The following is a 15000-nucleotide window of genomic DNA, read 5'->3' as shown; positions in this document are numbered from 1 at the left end:
TTTTATCTGAATTGTTAGAGAACACACAGCTGGATATCCCATTTTCTAAAAGTACTTTAATTGAACTGATTAAATTATGTGTAAAAGATTGTAAATTTGAATTTAATGGTAATTTTACTCACAAAATTTTGGTATGGCAATGGGAAACCTCTATCCCCAGTGTTAAGTAACTTATATATGGAATTTTTGAAAAGAAGATATTAAACAACATAATCCCACGAATGTAACATGGTTTAGTATGTTGATTTATATAATTTGTGTATGGCTAGGGAACCAAGATGTAAAAACTTTTAAGCAAGAATCAATTAGTACTCATCAATTAAATTCACGATGGAAATGGAAAATGATGGGTGCTTACTGTTTTTGGATGTCCTCACATGAAGAAATAGTAGGGTTTAAATATAGTGTGTATAGAAAACCACTAATATTTTCTTCCTATGTGCATTTCTATTCTGACAAAGTTAAATAAGGTTAAAGTCAGTGTTTTATCTATGTTTTAAGAGCATTATGGGTATGTAGCCCTGAAATATATTGATGATGAAATAGACAAGATTAGGAATGAGGCAAAAATTGAAATATCCTGATAGTGCATTAAACAGTGCATTTGAAGCGGCAAAAATAAATATGTATCAAAACCAGAAAGAACCCTACAACACAAAAATCTTGCTTGTTTTGCCTTATAATAATAATATGAAAGGATATCCTCATCTTCTAAGAATTTTGGTGTTAATGTCGCATTTAAGAACAATACAACAATGAAAAATGTACTTATGAAGAACTCCCCAGACAATACTAAAGGGTGTGTATATAAGTCTTGTGACAACTTTTATATTGGCCAAACCGGGAAAGCACTGGAAAAAAGAATTGAACAACATAAGAAATGTGAGGCAGCACAAGGGAACAGTGGTATATCGGTACATGTTAGTGAGAACAATCATGCTATCAACTGGGAAGGGGCAAAAAGGATTGTATATTTAATAATGCACTGAAAGGAAATATCATTGAATCTAGCTTTATAAAAGAAAGTTACAAACTATAATATGAATATCAGTCAAGGGATGTATAAACTTGATCCTTTAATATCAAAAGAAATTTGTAAATTGTTTAAACTTTAAGGTAGGCAGAGATGTGTATGAAAATAGGGACTATCACATTTGTAAACACAGTACGAGGGTAGTAATGTGTTAATGAGTTTCCAAACTCCGCTCCATGACACCTGTCAGGTGTGATCTGAGGTGGGGTATGGTCTGTTTATCAGCAATGTCCCCAGAGAGTCTGGCCAGATTTTTAGCCAAATGAGCGGAAGGCCACCCTACTCGACACCGCCTGAGTGGGGATATGGAGTCCCTAACGGCTGTGTATGTTCCTGCCAGTACTGTTCTTAGTATATATATTTGTGACTTCTCACACTCTACTCAGTCCTTCGTCAATGGCTTGGAAATAAAGTCGAAACCGGTCAGACCTACACCCTGTTTCTTATTTTTCACCTGTAATGTGATATATATATATATATATATATATATATTTATTTATATATATATATATATATATATATATGTATATATATATATATATATATATATATATACATATATATATATATATATATGTATATATGTATATATATATATATATATATATATATGTATGTATATATATATATATATATATATACATACATACATATAAGTATATATATATATGCTATATATATATTCATATATACGTGTATTTACTTTAAAGCCACTGAACATTGTGCTCACTGTATGTCACTGTATGCTATGATATTATGCTAGTTAATTATATATATATATATATATACTACATATATATATATATATATATACTACATATATATATATATATATATATATATATATACTATATATATATATATATATATATATATATATATATCCACATATATATATATATATATATATATATATATATATATATATATATATATATATATATATACATATATATATATATATATATATATATATATATATATATATATACTACATATATACTACATATATATATATATATACTACATATATATATATATATACTATATATATATATATATATATATATATATATATATATATATATATATATATATTTATATATATATATATATATATATATATACTACATATATATATATATATATATATATATATATATATATATATATATATATATATATATATATATATATATATATATATATATATATATATATACTACATATATATATATATATATATATATATATATATATATATATATATATACTACATATATATATATATATATATATATATATATATATATATATATATATATATATATATACATATATATATATATATATATATATATATATATATATATATATATATATATATATATATATATATATATATATATATACTACATATATATATATATATATATATATATATATATATATATATATATATATATATACATATATATATATATATATATATATATATATATATATATATATATATATATATATATATATACTACATATATATATATATATATATATATATATATATATATATATATATATATATATATATATACTACATATATATATATATATATATATATATATATATATATACTACATATATATATATATATATATATATATATATATATATATACTACATATATATATATATATATATATATATATATATATATATATATATATATATATATATATATATATATTTTTTTTTACTTGGGTTTCTTTTGGGTAAGCAAAAAATCTCATATTCTGGTGATATTCAATCCTTTACCTTCATTTTGCAACAAACGGAAAGTCTCTAGCACAATATTTAGAATTTTGGTGAATTTAAAAAAAAAAAAATTTCCTCCCCTCCGCGCGCGCGGACTCCGCTGAAAATCATGTCATTTCTTGCGTCAGCTTGCCGTAATTTTTTCGCCCTTTCATATTATTCGTTACATAAAGTGTTATACATCAAAATGTGCGCAATTTCATTTAGAATACAACAAAAAATAAATCATTCCTTTAGCTCTTCACAGTTTTTTAATATTTTCGCAGAAATCACGATAACTGACAAAATTTTAACATTCGGTCAACTTTGACTCGACCGAAATGATCAAAAAACGCATCCGTAAGCCATAATTATTACATTCGAGTAACAATCAATCATTTACCTTCATTCTGCAACAAACGGAAAGTCTCTAGCACAATATTTAGATTTTTGGTGAATTTTTGGTGAATTTTTGAAAAAGAATTTTCCTTCGCTCGGCGCGCGAACTCCGCTGAAAATCATAGCATTTCTTGCGTGTGCTTGCCGTAATTTTTTTGCCGTTTCATATTATTCGTTACATAAAGTGTTATACATCAAAATGTGCGCAATTTCATGTAAAATACAACAAAAAATAAATCATTCCTTTAGCTCTTCACAGTTTTTTAATATTTTCGCCGAAATCACGATAACTGACAAAATTTTAACATTCGGTCAACTTTGACTCGACCGAAATGATCGAAAAACGCATCCGTAAGCCATAATTATTACATTCGAGTAATAATCAATCATTTACCTTCATTTTGCAACAAACGGAAAGTCTCTAGCACAATATTTAGATTTTTGGTGAATTTTTTAAAAAAATAATTTCCTCCGCTCCGCGCGCGCGGAATCCGCTGAAAATCCTGTCATTTCTTGCGTCAGCTTGCCGTAATTTTTTCGCCCTTTCATATTATTCGTTACATAAAGAGTTATACATCAAAATGTGCGCAATTTTTTGTAGAATAGGGCAAAAAATAAATCATTCCTTTAGCTCTTCACAGTTTTTTAATATTTTCGCCGAAATAACGATAACTGACAAAATTTTAACGTTCGGTCAACTGACTCGACCGAAATGATCGAAAAACGCATCCGTAAGCCATAATTATTACATTCGAGTAACAATCAATCACTTACCTTCATTTTGCAACAAACGGAAAGTCTCGAGCACAATATTTAGATTTTTGGTGAATTTTTGAAAAAAATAATTTCCTCAGCTCCGCGCGCGCGGACTCCGCTGAAAATCATGTCATTTCTTGCGTCAGCTTGCCGTAATTTTTTCGCCCTTTCATATTATTCGTTACATAAAGTGTTATACATCAAAATTTGCGCAATTTTATGTAGAATACAACAAAAAATAAATCATTCCTTTATCTCCTCACATTTTTTTAATACTTACATCGAAATAACGATAAATAGAAAAAAATCAACCTTCGGTCAACTTTAACTCGATCGAAATGGTTCAAATATGCAATTGTAAGCTAAAAAACTTAGTCTAGTAATATTAAATCAATTTCCTTCATTTTGGCACAATTGGAAAGTCTCTAGCACAATATTTTGATTTTTGGTGAACTTTTGAAAAAAAACTTTTTTTTACGTCCGCGCGTCACGAATTCATGCATCATTTTGTGATAATATTTTCTCTGTGTTGCTTTAATCGTTTTACAATCTGTTATATACCAAAATCATCGCAATTTAGTGTACAATACAACTAAAAAAAATTAACTCATTAGCTTTAACCGTTTTCCTTACAGCGCGATTTGTATACAATTATATACGAGTTTTTTTTTCGCTGTCATATATTCCAATATTTATATATGATAATGATATTTTTTTCATTTCTGATGATTGCATACTAAACTTCAGGCAATGAGAAAAAAAGGAGCCAAAAATGAACTCTTAATCTTGAAAACTAAACGCGCTGTGATTTTTTGAAAAAAACTTTTTTTCCGCTTCGGCGCTACCTCTCGGAGGCCGCCGGCATACGGGAGACGTTTTTGAAAATAGGGCTTCGGCGTTAAAGGGATACTATTCTCCTTGCATTTTAATACATTTTTATCTATTTATCAATTTTTTTATTTATTTTTTCTTTTTTAATAAGTGGGATCTCTTCCTTCGGTATTTCCCTTTACCTTCTCTTACTACTTTCTAATGAACACCATATTCTTTGGAAGCTTGCATTTCAAGTCAATGTCCCTTGTGGGCTTGGTCCATATGAATAGGTTTCATCTTCTGAATAATAATAATAATAATATCTGACAGTTACGTCATCTACTATCATTGCCATTTTCGAATAAAAGCCTCTGTACTACTTCTTCATCGAGAGAAACCTCTTCCCAACATGGCATTTTGATGGTTACAGTAATGAAGGTCTAGCCCTTTTCCTGACATTATCCTGTAAGTTAGAAATCAAATGTTGCCATTTGTTGCTAGACTGTACACAAAAGCTGGTTAAAATGACAAGGGGGCTGAGGAGATCAGTCCCACACAGCAAAAGGGTTAAGCATGTATTTACTAAACTGTAGTATATATAGTGAATGAATGAAATGCATAACATTCCTTCAACTCAAAACAAAGTACCTGTCCCATCAAATGTCATCTGGATTTTGATATATAACTAGACTTGACTTTTCATGTATAAAACCAAAGTTGGATTTCTACTGAGATAAAATATTTGAACAGAAAGAATGCACATCAAAACAAAGATGTTTTGCAAAGGAAATTATTCTTTAAACTCAAGTTACTGAAAAAATCCTAGAATGTTGAGCATCAACAACTCTCATCATTACAGAGTATGACGCAAGACCTACAACAGTGAGAAGAGTTATGGGGAAAAGTTTTAAAGGAAGGCCACTGATAGCAAAAGACGTCTGATGTAAGGTTTAAGAAGACGAAAGTGAGAAGCAAGGCAAGTAAGAAAAAGTAAAAGGAAAGGGCAGGCAGTACAGTAATCATGTCTCTAACAGCCTTGAGCTGATTCTTCAGAAAACACCTCAGTTTCAAGTTCAGACAAGCTGGAAGGAAAGGACATGAAGTTTTGAGGAAGAACCACAAATACTATGAAGAGAGGACATTGTGGATAACCCTCTTAGCCTTTTCCTTTTGGAAAGGTCTTGGAAAGTATGTCTTCTTTTAAAAGCTATCTCCCGTAATTCTGGCAAAGACTGACAAACAGCACTTTAAAACTACTGCAATGATTCCTCCTGCTCAATAAACAGATTCTGATAGAATCCATCTCAATGAAGGACATGAACTGTGTCATCTTGCAAGGTCTACACAAATGTTCAAGGATCATATGTCAGTGAAAAAGAATGAGAAAAAAGCATTACTCAGGTGTGAGTTGGCTACTCAAGTGAATCTTGAACCATTAAAAGTCTGGCTATGAAAAAATAAAGCCATAAATAAAATCCAAGAGTAATACAGAAGTGTTTGGAAAGAAGCAAAATACATGCAAAGTGTAAAATCTTTTATAAAAAATTCTTTAAATGAGTGGGCTCTACATTTTTGTAGCTGATGGTAAATATTCAGTCTATATCATTTGAGCTAATCCCAATTGGTGGAAGCTCACACTGCTCATTACCTACCAAGCTTCAATTCAAATACATAAGCCGATTAAAAGCAAGACTGAAACCTCACTAGCATCAGCTACGGATATTTACTTCAATAAGGCAATGGTTCATACTGTCATTCATACAAATACAATTCTTGAATATTGGTAGCCTGTATCCCTATTTCATTTTTTATAAAGTTATTCATTCTCCATGTTACTGGTAATCAGATCATAATTCCAATATTCATTAAAAATCAATTCAATATACTGTATAAGTTCCAAACCTATCAAATGGTGATAATATGGTTTATGTAAATTTCAAATTTGAATATATTTTTTTTCAAGTAATTGTTTCATTTCCTTCAATACATTCTACTAACGTGAAATGTAAGTGATGAAAAACTGTACAATTATCAAATTAGTGTGCCTCTTAAATCACTGACAACACACTATTGTCATTCAAAGCAAAGTGTGTGAATTAGAGGCGACAAAATAACTTTGCCATCAAAAAACTGAAGGCGAAAGAGAGATTGAACTGACTACAAAAATAAAAAACTTAAGATCATCAACATACCTGTCCAAAATAAGATGAAATGCTGTGCATAGCTTCAGTAAATCACTTGGATTTAAAGCAGGTTGACAATGTAGTATCACTTGCAGGAATAAATCCGTAGCCAAGAGCAATGAGACTTGGATTTGGTGAGCCCAAAGACCACAGCTGATGGTGAAATGGATAATCTTAATACACTTATACCTCACTAATCAACTGTAATACACCCATAATCAGTTAGGCTAAACCATCAAAGAAGTTGCAAATACATTTGAGACAAAAAAACAATACTGTATAACATATTAAAGAGTAGTTAAACTTAGTCTATAAAAATAAAATCCCAAGGTCAATATAAACTTACCTGTTCAGAGTGAAAAGTGCAGCTGTGCAAAGGACTCAGTACTACGTAACTTGTAGGCATACTTCGCAGGCAAGCAACCTCAACGGACACTGATCATATTTATCAGGCCTATAAAGATCACGCAATCAGTAGGTCCTTATAAATAATGTACATGTATTAATAACACATATAAGTCACACAGGGTGCTACACTATTTTCAGTGGTCTTGTATTAAAACTGTGTGAACAAGGCTCCAGCTCTGCCTTCCACTGATGTGTTACCTTTAAGAAATTAACTCTTGCCTGAATGGTGACTTCATTCCTGTTCTCATTTAGAGAGACCTGAAAGTCAAAGAGAGAAAAAAATTATGAATATGTGTACTGCCTACCATTACTCTCCGATTAATAACGCCCCTAATGTCAAGCATAAATTAATTATAATAACTGAAATCAACAGCTGCTCATCCTACATACAGCTTCTAGAGCAAAATACTTACACATTACAATACATAAGTACTTAATAATATTTTCACTTACAAAACAAAATTAAACAAGACTATCTTAACCACAGAGCATTCAAACTGCAAATGTGTGCAATTTACCCTTTGTCAAATAATGTGAAGTCAACCAAGAAAGCTATGACAAAATCTAACAACAAGCAGAAAACCCAACAACATATGGCAAGAATCAATGGAATTAAAAGATGAAACTAGTAACAGTAATCACATTATCTCTAGAAACTACAAGAATAAAAGTATAGAAATTTACATCACAAAACACAACAAAAACTTTACTACATTTCAATTCCTCATCAATACAAGCATGATATTACTGTATTATTAATTCTATTACACCTGGCCAAAAGTGGTAAGCAAAACCAAACTGCTGGTCGTAAAAATATGTAGTACTGTAGTATGCAAAAATCAGTGAGACCTCCCTAAGTAAGAGTGAAGGGGCATGGAGGAGGGAACTCTTAGTAAGAGTAATAGTACAGTACTAAAAAAATTTCCATTAACTACTTATCTAAGTACCTATATATCTCATTTAGCAATGATATACGTCAGTCTAGAACATTAGGTTGTCACTGTCATTGTCATCTGACTGGAGATCATTGCAAAGTTGCCATCTGGTAATATGATCTTTGTAAGTAGTCTATATTCAGTGACCAATTTTAAGAAAGTGTTCTGAAGTCATAAAGTCCCCACTTCTAAGACCTCACAGAATTTGCATATGTTAAGTTTGCGGCGTCACTACCACCTGAGCATCTTCTTGGTAAATTCTTGGTTAGTTCTCACTTTAATTGCCCCGGAATACAGTACTAAACACTACAAAATGTGACAAGGGCACTAAATATGCACACAACACAAGCCATATGTGATACAGACACTTACTGTACATTAATTAAATTCTGATACTTTTGGTTCAAGATGACACTTCTCAACTCATTGGCCTATATCCTAAATAAACTATGCTGATATAACATTACTTGAAGATTCACAAGTCACTTATCAGTTGTTAGCCAGTGTGCATGTTTATGGTTAGCACTAATTTGGTTCACTAAATTTTTACTTTAGACTGTTATCACATTTTGGACTTGAATTTACCATTTTCTGATGTTTTAATGTGTGCTTTGACCATTTCTAACATTTGATTTGTTAAACCATGACACTTTTTAGACAGTAAACCCCATCCTTATATCCTACAGTTTGGGTACTACAGTGGGAAAGCAGGGTTTTTGGGTAGGGGAAAATACAAAATGAGTGAAATACAAGGATGGATTTAACCTAACCTAAACTAACCTAAGAAGCTGGGTTCTTACTTAGCTGGGGAGGGGGGAGCAGGAGTCCTTACCTAGCCATAGACCCCCTGCCTAACCTAACCTATGGGGTTGCATCCTCACCTAGCCTTGGGCTCCCACACCTTACCTGATCTAAGACATTGGGTCCTTACCAACCAGGAGGTTTGTGGCCCTCTGGATCCCACAACATACCTACCTTGGATGCCAGATCCTTACCTAGTCCTAGACACCCTACTAACCTAACCAAGGACACAGCTAATGGATTACAATAAGGTTGCAGCCTAAGCAAACCTAACCCAAGGCACCAGGCCCTCACTCTAGTGGACAATCTTAGTAAAAAGGATTCCATAAACTTACCATAATCTGAATGACAACAACTATTAATGGGAATAACGTCCTTGTGTTTCACTCATTATTACTATATTATTATTATCATTATGACTATCAATATCATAATTATTATCATTATTATTATTCAGTAGATGAAACCTATTCGTATGGAACAAGCCTACAGGGGCTACTGACTTAAAATTCAAGCTCCCAACAAATATGGTGTTCATTAGGAAGAAAACCCCACTTTCCCACTGTGGTCCCCAAAATTGTAGGATATAAGGGTGGGGCCTTCCATCCCTAAGAGTACTCATGCGCTAATGAAACAAATGTCAGAAACGTTCAAAACACCCATATCACAGGAAAAATATGAAAACTGTTTAAAGTACAATAATTCCATTTTAATAAAGTAAAATTATTTCACTATACTGAAAGGTACTGACTAGTATTTGGTGTTGCAATACCTTGCAACCTCCCTGCATGTAACTCACAATTAACATTAAAGTACTAAAATCCCAGTAGTGTTGTTACATGCACAATAAAGTTTCTGCTAGGCTATGGAGCAATTTTTAGTGTATTTTATCTATTAGCAGAGTGCAGTATTAATTTGGTCGCAAGTCTCATGGTCACCTGAAATGGAGCCATTAATCACCTTCACCCAAGGATTCTATGAGTTTAATTTCACCTTTCGTTTTTGTTCATGTTTTCGTCTTTTGTTTGCGTGCATGATATTTACTGTCTTTTAAGTTTTTACTTTCATCCCCAGGGGCTGGTACTGGCCTAAACACAGAGCCCATTTTGCACATAGGCTAGGCAAGTAGTTACTGAGCCATAAAGACAATGAGATGCAACTATTGAGATTTGCTTTTGAATAGCTGAGGCTACAATCCACAAAAGGTAGAACTAAGTTATAGGTACACGGCTGATATTTAGCGAGAAATGGCAGTTTCTTATAGTATTTTGGATGCTTATTAACAATTTACCGTTAATTTTTGGCGGTCGGCTGTAATTAACTTGCAATTTACCTTTGAACTCTACCCTACGGTAAGGGGGACCCCGATGGAAATCCCGGGTTTCCATACGCGATCTTCACGAGACAGAGCACCGGTACGTCTGTTTCAAACGGTTCATATCCCGTCTGGCAAGTGCAATAACTTGTTAACGTATGGGTAACTCACCCCCCCAGGCCAGTACTAAACACGGCGAAGGGACATTCCATTTGGCCGACAACATACAAATGCACCGCCAGTGTCAGAAGCCCTAAAAGTGTAGAAAATACCAGTTTCCAAGGTACTGCACTTGCCGGACGGGATATGAACCGTTCGAAACAGACGTAGCTGTGCTCTGTCTTGTGAAGATCGCGTTAGGAAACCCCTTGTTGGATGTACTTCAGGGGACAATTACAGGTTAATTACAGCCGACCGCCAAAAAATAACGTTGAATTGTAAATAAGCAACCAAAATACTATAAGAAACTGCCATTTCTCGTTAAATACCCGCGGTGTCTCTATTAGAAATATCCCACAAAAATATGCTAATCTGCACAACTTTCGCTACTTTCTCCATAGGCTAGCCTATGTATGGCTTTACTAAGAAAGCTGATCAAGACGCCTTTATTCTACCCTTCCCTTCTACCAATTACCGGGTCATACTAGCTCAAGTTACATTTTAACTACTTTAATTAATAAAACCTAAGACTGTAAGGTTTCATAGGTTACAGGCTAGGCCAGTCTGAGCCTACATTCCATAAATGTTCGCTGTCCCTTATATACAACATGTAACACGCGTATTTAAAAGCCTTGGATTAATTGATCAATATTCAATCTCACTTACTAACACTGCGTGACGTGCTAATAAAACTTTTGCATACTTGCAGAACAAGACAGGGTTACCTTACCATCACCGATGGATCAACAAATATAAAACAACTTTATCCGTTATCGCGCTATTAGCGTTAAAGGGAGAGCCATACCTTACCGTTGTAACGCCCCTCCTGAAAACTTCGAATGTCTCGGCCTAGTCCTATTTTCCCAACTTATCGAAAATTATGTTGAACGGATTTGATTTATTTTCTTTCAGCTGTGTTCTGCGAGCAAGAAACTTCCCCATTCTAATATTCAGTTGTCATCGTCTGCTTGGTTTTAGTGGCCATTTGCTCTTCAAGACTCAAAACTGTTGTTAACAACGCACAGACACAGTTTCCTGTTGTTTAATTACCCAAGTTCAGGAATTAACTTTTATTATGCATTTGTCTAGAATTTACTTTTTACCTTCTTCTAGTTTTGTTTGCTATTTGTGTCGTCATATGTAGGGATAATCTCTTGGAAGGATTCAAGCTTATCAGGTAAGTGACCTGACTGTTCCCATAAAAGAGTGGGTTTAAGTTATTATTACTGAAAATGAATAAATTTCTCTGTGGGAAAGGTGAAAAAGTCATAAACATACAACCAATCTTTAACCGAAAAGAATAATTAAATTTGAAAGGCAACGATAAAGTAGGAAGAAATATATTGTAACAATATTGATAACGGTGAATGATGAATCTTACAAAAATAAAGGAGAGGCCAATGTCATTTCATGGTATCCAAAGGGAGGTAAAAAGATTCAATATATTTTACACTATGCTAACTGCTTAGGTAATTAGTATGGGGCACCCTTCAGGTTGGAAAGAAAATATCTTTAAGGGAAGAGTATCTTTATGAAAAGATGGAGGGAGTCCAAGAAGCAGAGAAACAGAGATTGTGGTCTCTACGTAGAAAGCAAAAATACTGAAGCAAATAATATACGCGATTTGTCTTTTGCGCGCAAGAGGCCGATGCAAATTATCGGAGAGAGAGAGAGAGAGAGAGAGAGAGAGAGAGAGAGAGAGAGAGAGAGAGAGAGAGAGAGAGAGAGAGAGAGAGAGAGAAGAAACACCAAAGTGTTCTTTATACTCTTAAAGATCAAGTTTCCTTGGAAACGAAGGAGTAACAAGGATACAGTTGTTATCAATAACGTACCTTCCTACCAGAAGCAAGTTTTCAAACAGATTGCGAATGCCTTACACTTATTGCAAAGAGAGAAGTAGTCAGAACCTCTCGTAACAGTGAGTCCCCGTTTTCTGAAGACGTATTTTGCGGAAGACGAAATTGCCTTATTTCAACACTAAATTCATTGTATTTACGAACAGTATAATCCCAAAAGATGGATTATATGTATGATTTATGAGGTAATATTATATATTTTACACGTTAATGTGTTAGAAGCAATGGATAGTTAGTATAGTAGGGCAGATCTATGTAAAAATGGCATTTCAGTGATATTGACTTGGGCTGAATTTGACCTTTAAATATTACACAGTGCTAGGAAGTCTAGATGCCCATGATGTTCACCCACAAGGTAAATGGAACTGAGTGTTGGAAGAAAGAGCTGGTCAGCTGTTGACAAGGTATTATGAAACTGACTCAGCAATCGCAGGTCCTCATACACTTATCCGCTTAGCGGAGACAATGGAACGCTTGCAATATTGTGGATTTAATACAAAAAACTGCCGCCTTAAATCCTAGGTCCAGATTGTTGTCACCGCTCATGGCATAAAATCTTCAGAGAAATCTACATAATATGACGACCATTGGAAGTTGTGAACGCAAAAGAACTGTCCAAAAGTGCAACCTTTGGAAGTTAAAATCCGCCCCCTATCATCCCCACAGCTTAATGTAATTAAAAAGTGTATTAGTTACCACGCTTTGTAGACACTCCTTTTAGACAGCTCAGTACAAGCTGGGTTTTAATTTCATCGCTAATGGTGTCATTAATACTGCATACATGCTTCCCTTCTTCATGATTTATGTCTCACACAGTGGAAAATGAAGTGTGCTCATACCGCAACTACTCTCAAGTAACGTTTAATGTCTCACGCAGAGAGAGAGAGAGAGAGAGAGAGAGAGAGAGAGAGAGAGAGAGAGAGAGAGAGAGAGAGAGAGAGAGAGAGAGACTAACATGTCTGCAATATACCATTGCTTTTCATGCATTTCTCTTTTCTGCTCCATGCCATTGGAAATTCTTAACCTTCGCTCTTGAAGATTTTTTGTAAATATTGTTTCGAATATCACATTTGCAAGAAATAGATTTCCTTTGTTGTATTTTTATCTATGACACCTTGGAAGCATTAAACACTTTCTTTCTTTCACTCCAGTACATTTACGCTTATCCAGCAGCTTAGTTCACTGAGTGGGGTTCAAGTTATTTCGACTTTTTTTTTTTATCCTTAAGCCACCTAATTCTGCTTTTCGAGCGGAGCCTTTTTGCTTTTTTTAAATTGTAGTGTCCAAGATCAAGTAAGATTTTCGGAGTTTTAGAAACATAAGTGGCTTCAAATTAGTCTACCATTGAGTGATTTTACTACGAGTACTCTGACGAATTCCCTGCCAATCCTTACAACGTGCTATTTTTTTTTTTTTGCAGTCAGTTTGAATATAAAAATGTTCGTTACCAGTACATATGGATATTAGGCTAATTAAGAGAAATCTTTAATCAGTCTACAACTTTCCATTCCGGCAAAGGTATATTCTGATATTCTGAGCTACACTTGCATTTAAATTTCCAAGCACCGCTCCAAAAACGGATATAAAGTTTTAACTTGGACTCATTGTGGGTTACAATTAGAGCACTGCATAAAACCAACATCACCTCTTGACGCAAAAGACCGAGGCACATAACTTCTACATTCCTCTTCAGAAACCACTCCATTAACTTTCAAACGATCACAAACATCCATATCTGAGCTTCCAAACAGGAGGACAAAACGACCTCCCCCACCCCCCGATTGGCCGAGATGACCGACAAGGGAACTCTGAGTCAAATTACACCCCCAAGGTATCGTTATCACACCTTAAGTAACGCTGACATGTTGGTGGCGAAAGCAGCTGAAAAAAAACATATATCTAAATTACCCAGCTTGGAAAAATATAAGACACATTTATGGGAAAAGAAACGTTGTTTTACGGTGCTTTGAAATGTATCACAGTTTATGAAATATTTCCTCAATATCTGTTTCGCTTTTACTGCATAATTGTTTTTGTTTTCTGCGGAAATGCAAACTGAATTTCATTTGTGAAAAAGGAAAAAGTTCTGCCTCAAAATACCAAGCCTTGATAAGAACGAATCTACAGCGAATTACAATTAATTACGCTAAATAGGCAGTGAATCATGAACTCTCTTTTTCTTTCTCTCTCACTCACTCAAGTGTCTTCCTCTGCTGGCATGATATTCACAGACGTTTTCTAACTTTCCGCTGCTCCGGCGGCCATCTCAGATGGTGACTCTCGTATACCTCAGACAAACAACCTGATTAGGCCAAGAGGCGAGATTGTAATGGGACCCTTTAGGGATGGCAAGATTAGGAAATGGGAGGGGTGGGGGTGAGGGGGAGGCAATCCTGAGGTGGCAGGAGTCCATGCAGCCTGCTGAGGGTGTAGTGCAATCAAAGTTCTGACTTTTGGATAATAACCTGAACTCGAAATTGTGATTTTTCAACTTGATGGCAATCCAACTTGAAACCAAAATTTTTTTCTTTTGTCTGCTCCTATCCG

The 15000-nt window shown here is 33.7% G+C and overlaps 2 long non-coding RNA genes across 4 annotated transcripts in view; one reads left to right on the top strand and one right to left on the bottom strand.

The window, feature by feature from the left end:
• Positions 1 to 15000, top strand: part of LOC136841363 (uncharacterized) — a 358011-nt gene that overhangs the window by 172037 nt on the left and 170974 nt on the right. The gene's annotated exons all lie outside the window — the stretch shown is intronic.
• LOC136841364 (uncharacterized) lies at positions 6933 to 11586 on the bottom strand. 2 transcript variants are annotated; one of them, XR_010853910.1, is made up of 3 exons: positions 11323 to 11586; positions 7326 to 7645; positions 6933 to 7132 (listed from the first exon to the last, which is right to left on the bottom strand). It is a non-coding gene; the product is annotated as an uncharacterized lncRNA (long non-coding RNA). The 2 variants fall into 2 exon arrangements; XR_010853909.1 differs by having other exon boundaries at positions 6937 to 7132; positions 11328 to 11586.

The sequence above is a fragment of the Macrobrachium rosenbergii genome, chromosome 9, assembly GCF_040412425.1.
Source record: "Macrobrachium rosenbergii isolate ZJJX-2024 chromosome 9, ASM4041242v1, whole genome shotgun sequence".
Classification (NCBI taxonomy): Eukaryota; Metazoa; Arthropoda; class Malacostraca; order Decapoda; family Palaemonidae; genus Macrobrachium; species Macrobrachium rosenbergii.
Note: the sequence above shows the minus strand (reverse complement) of the source record. Positions and strands in the feature narration are given on the sequence as shown.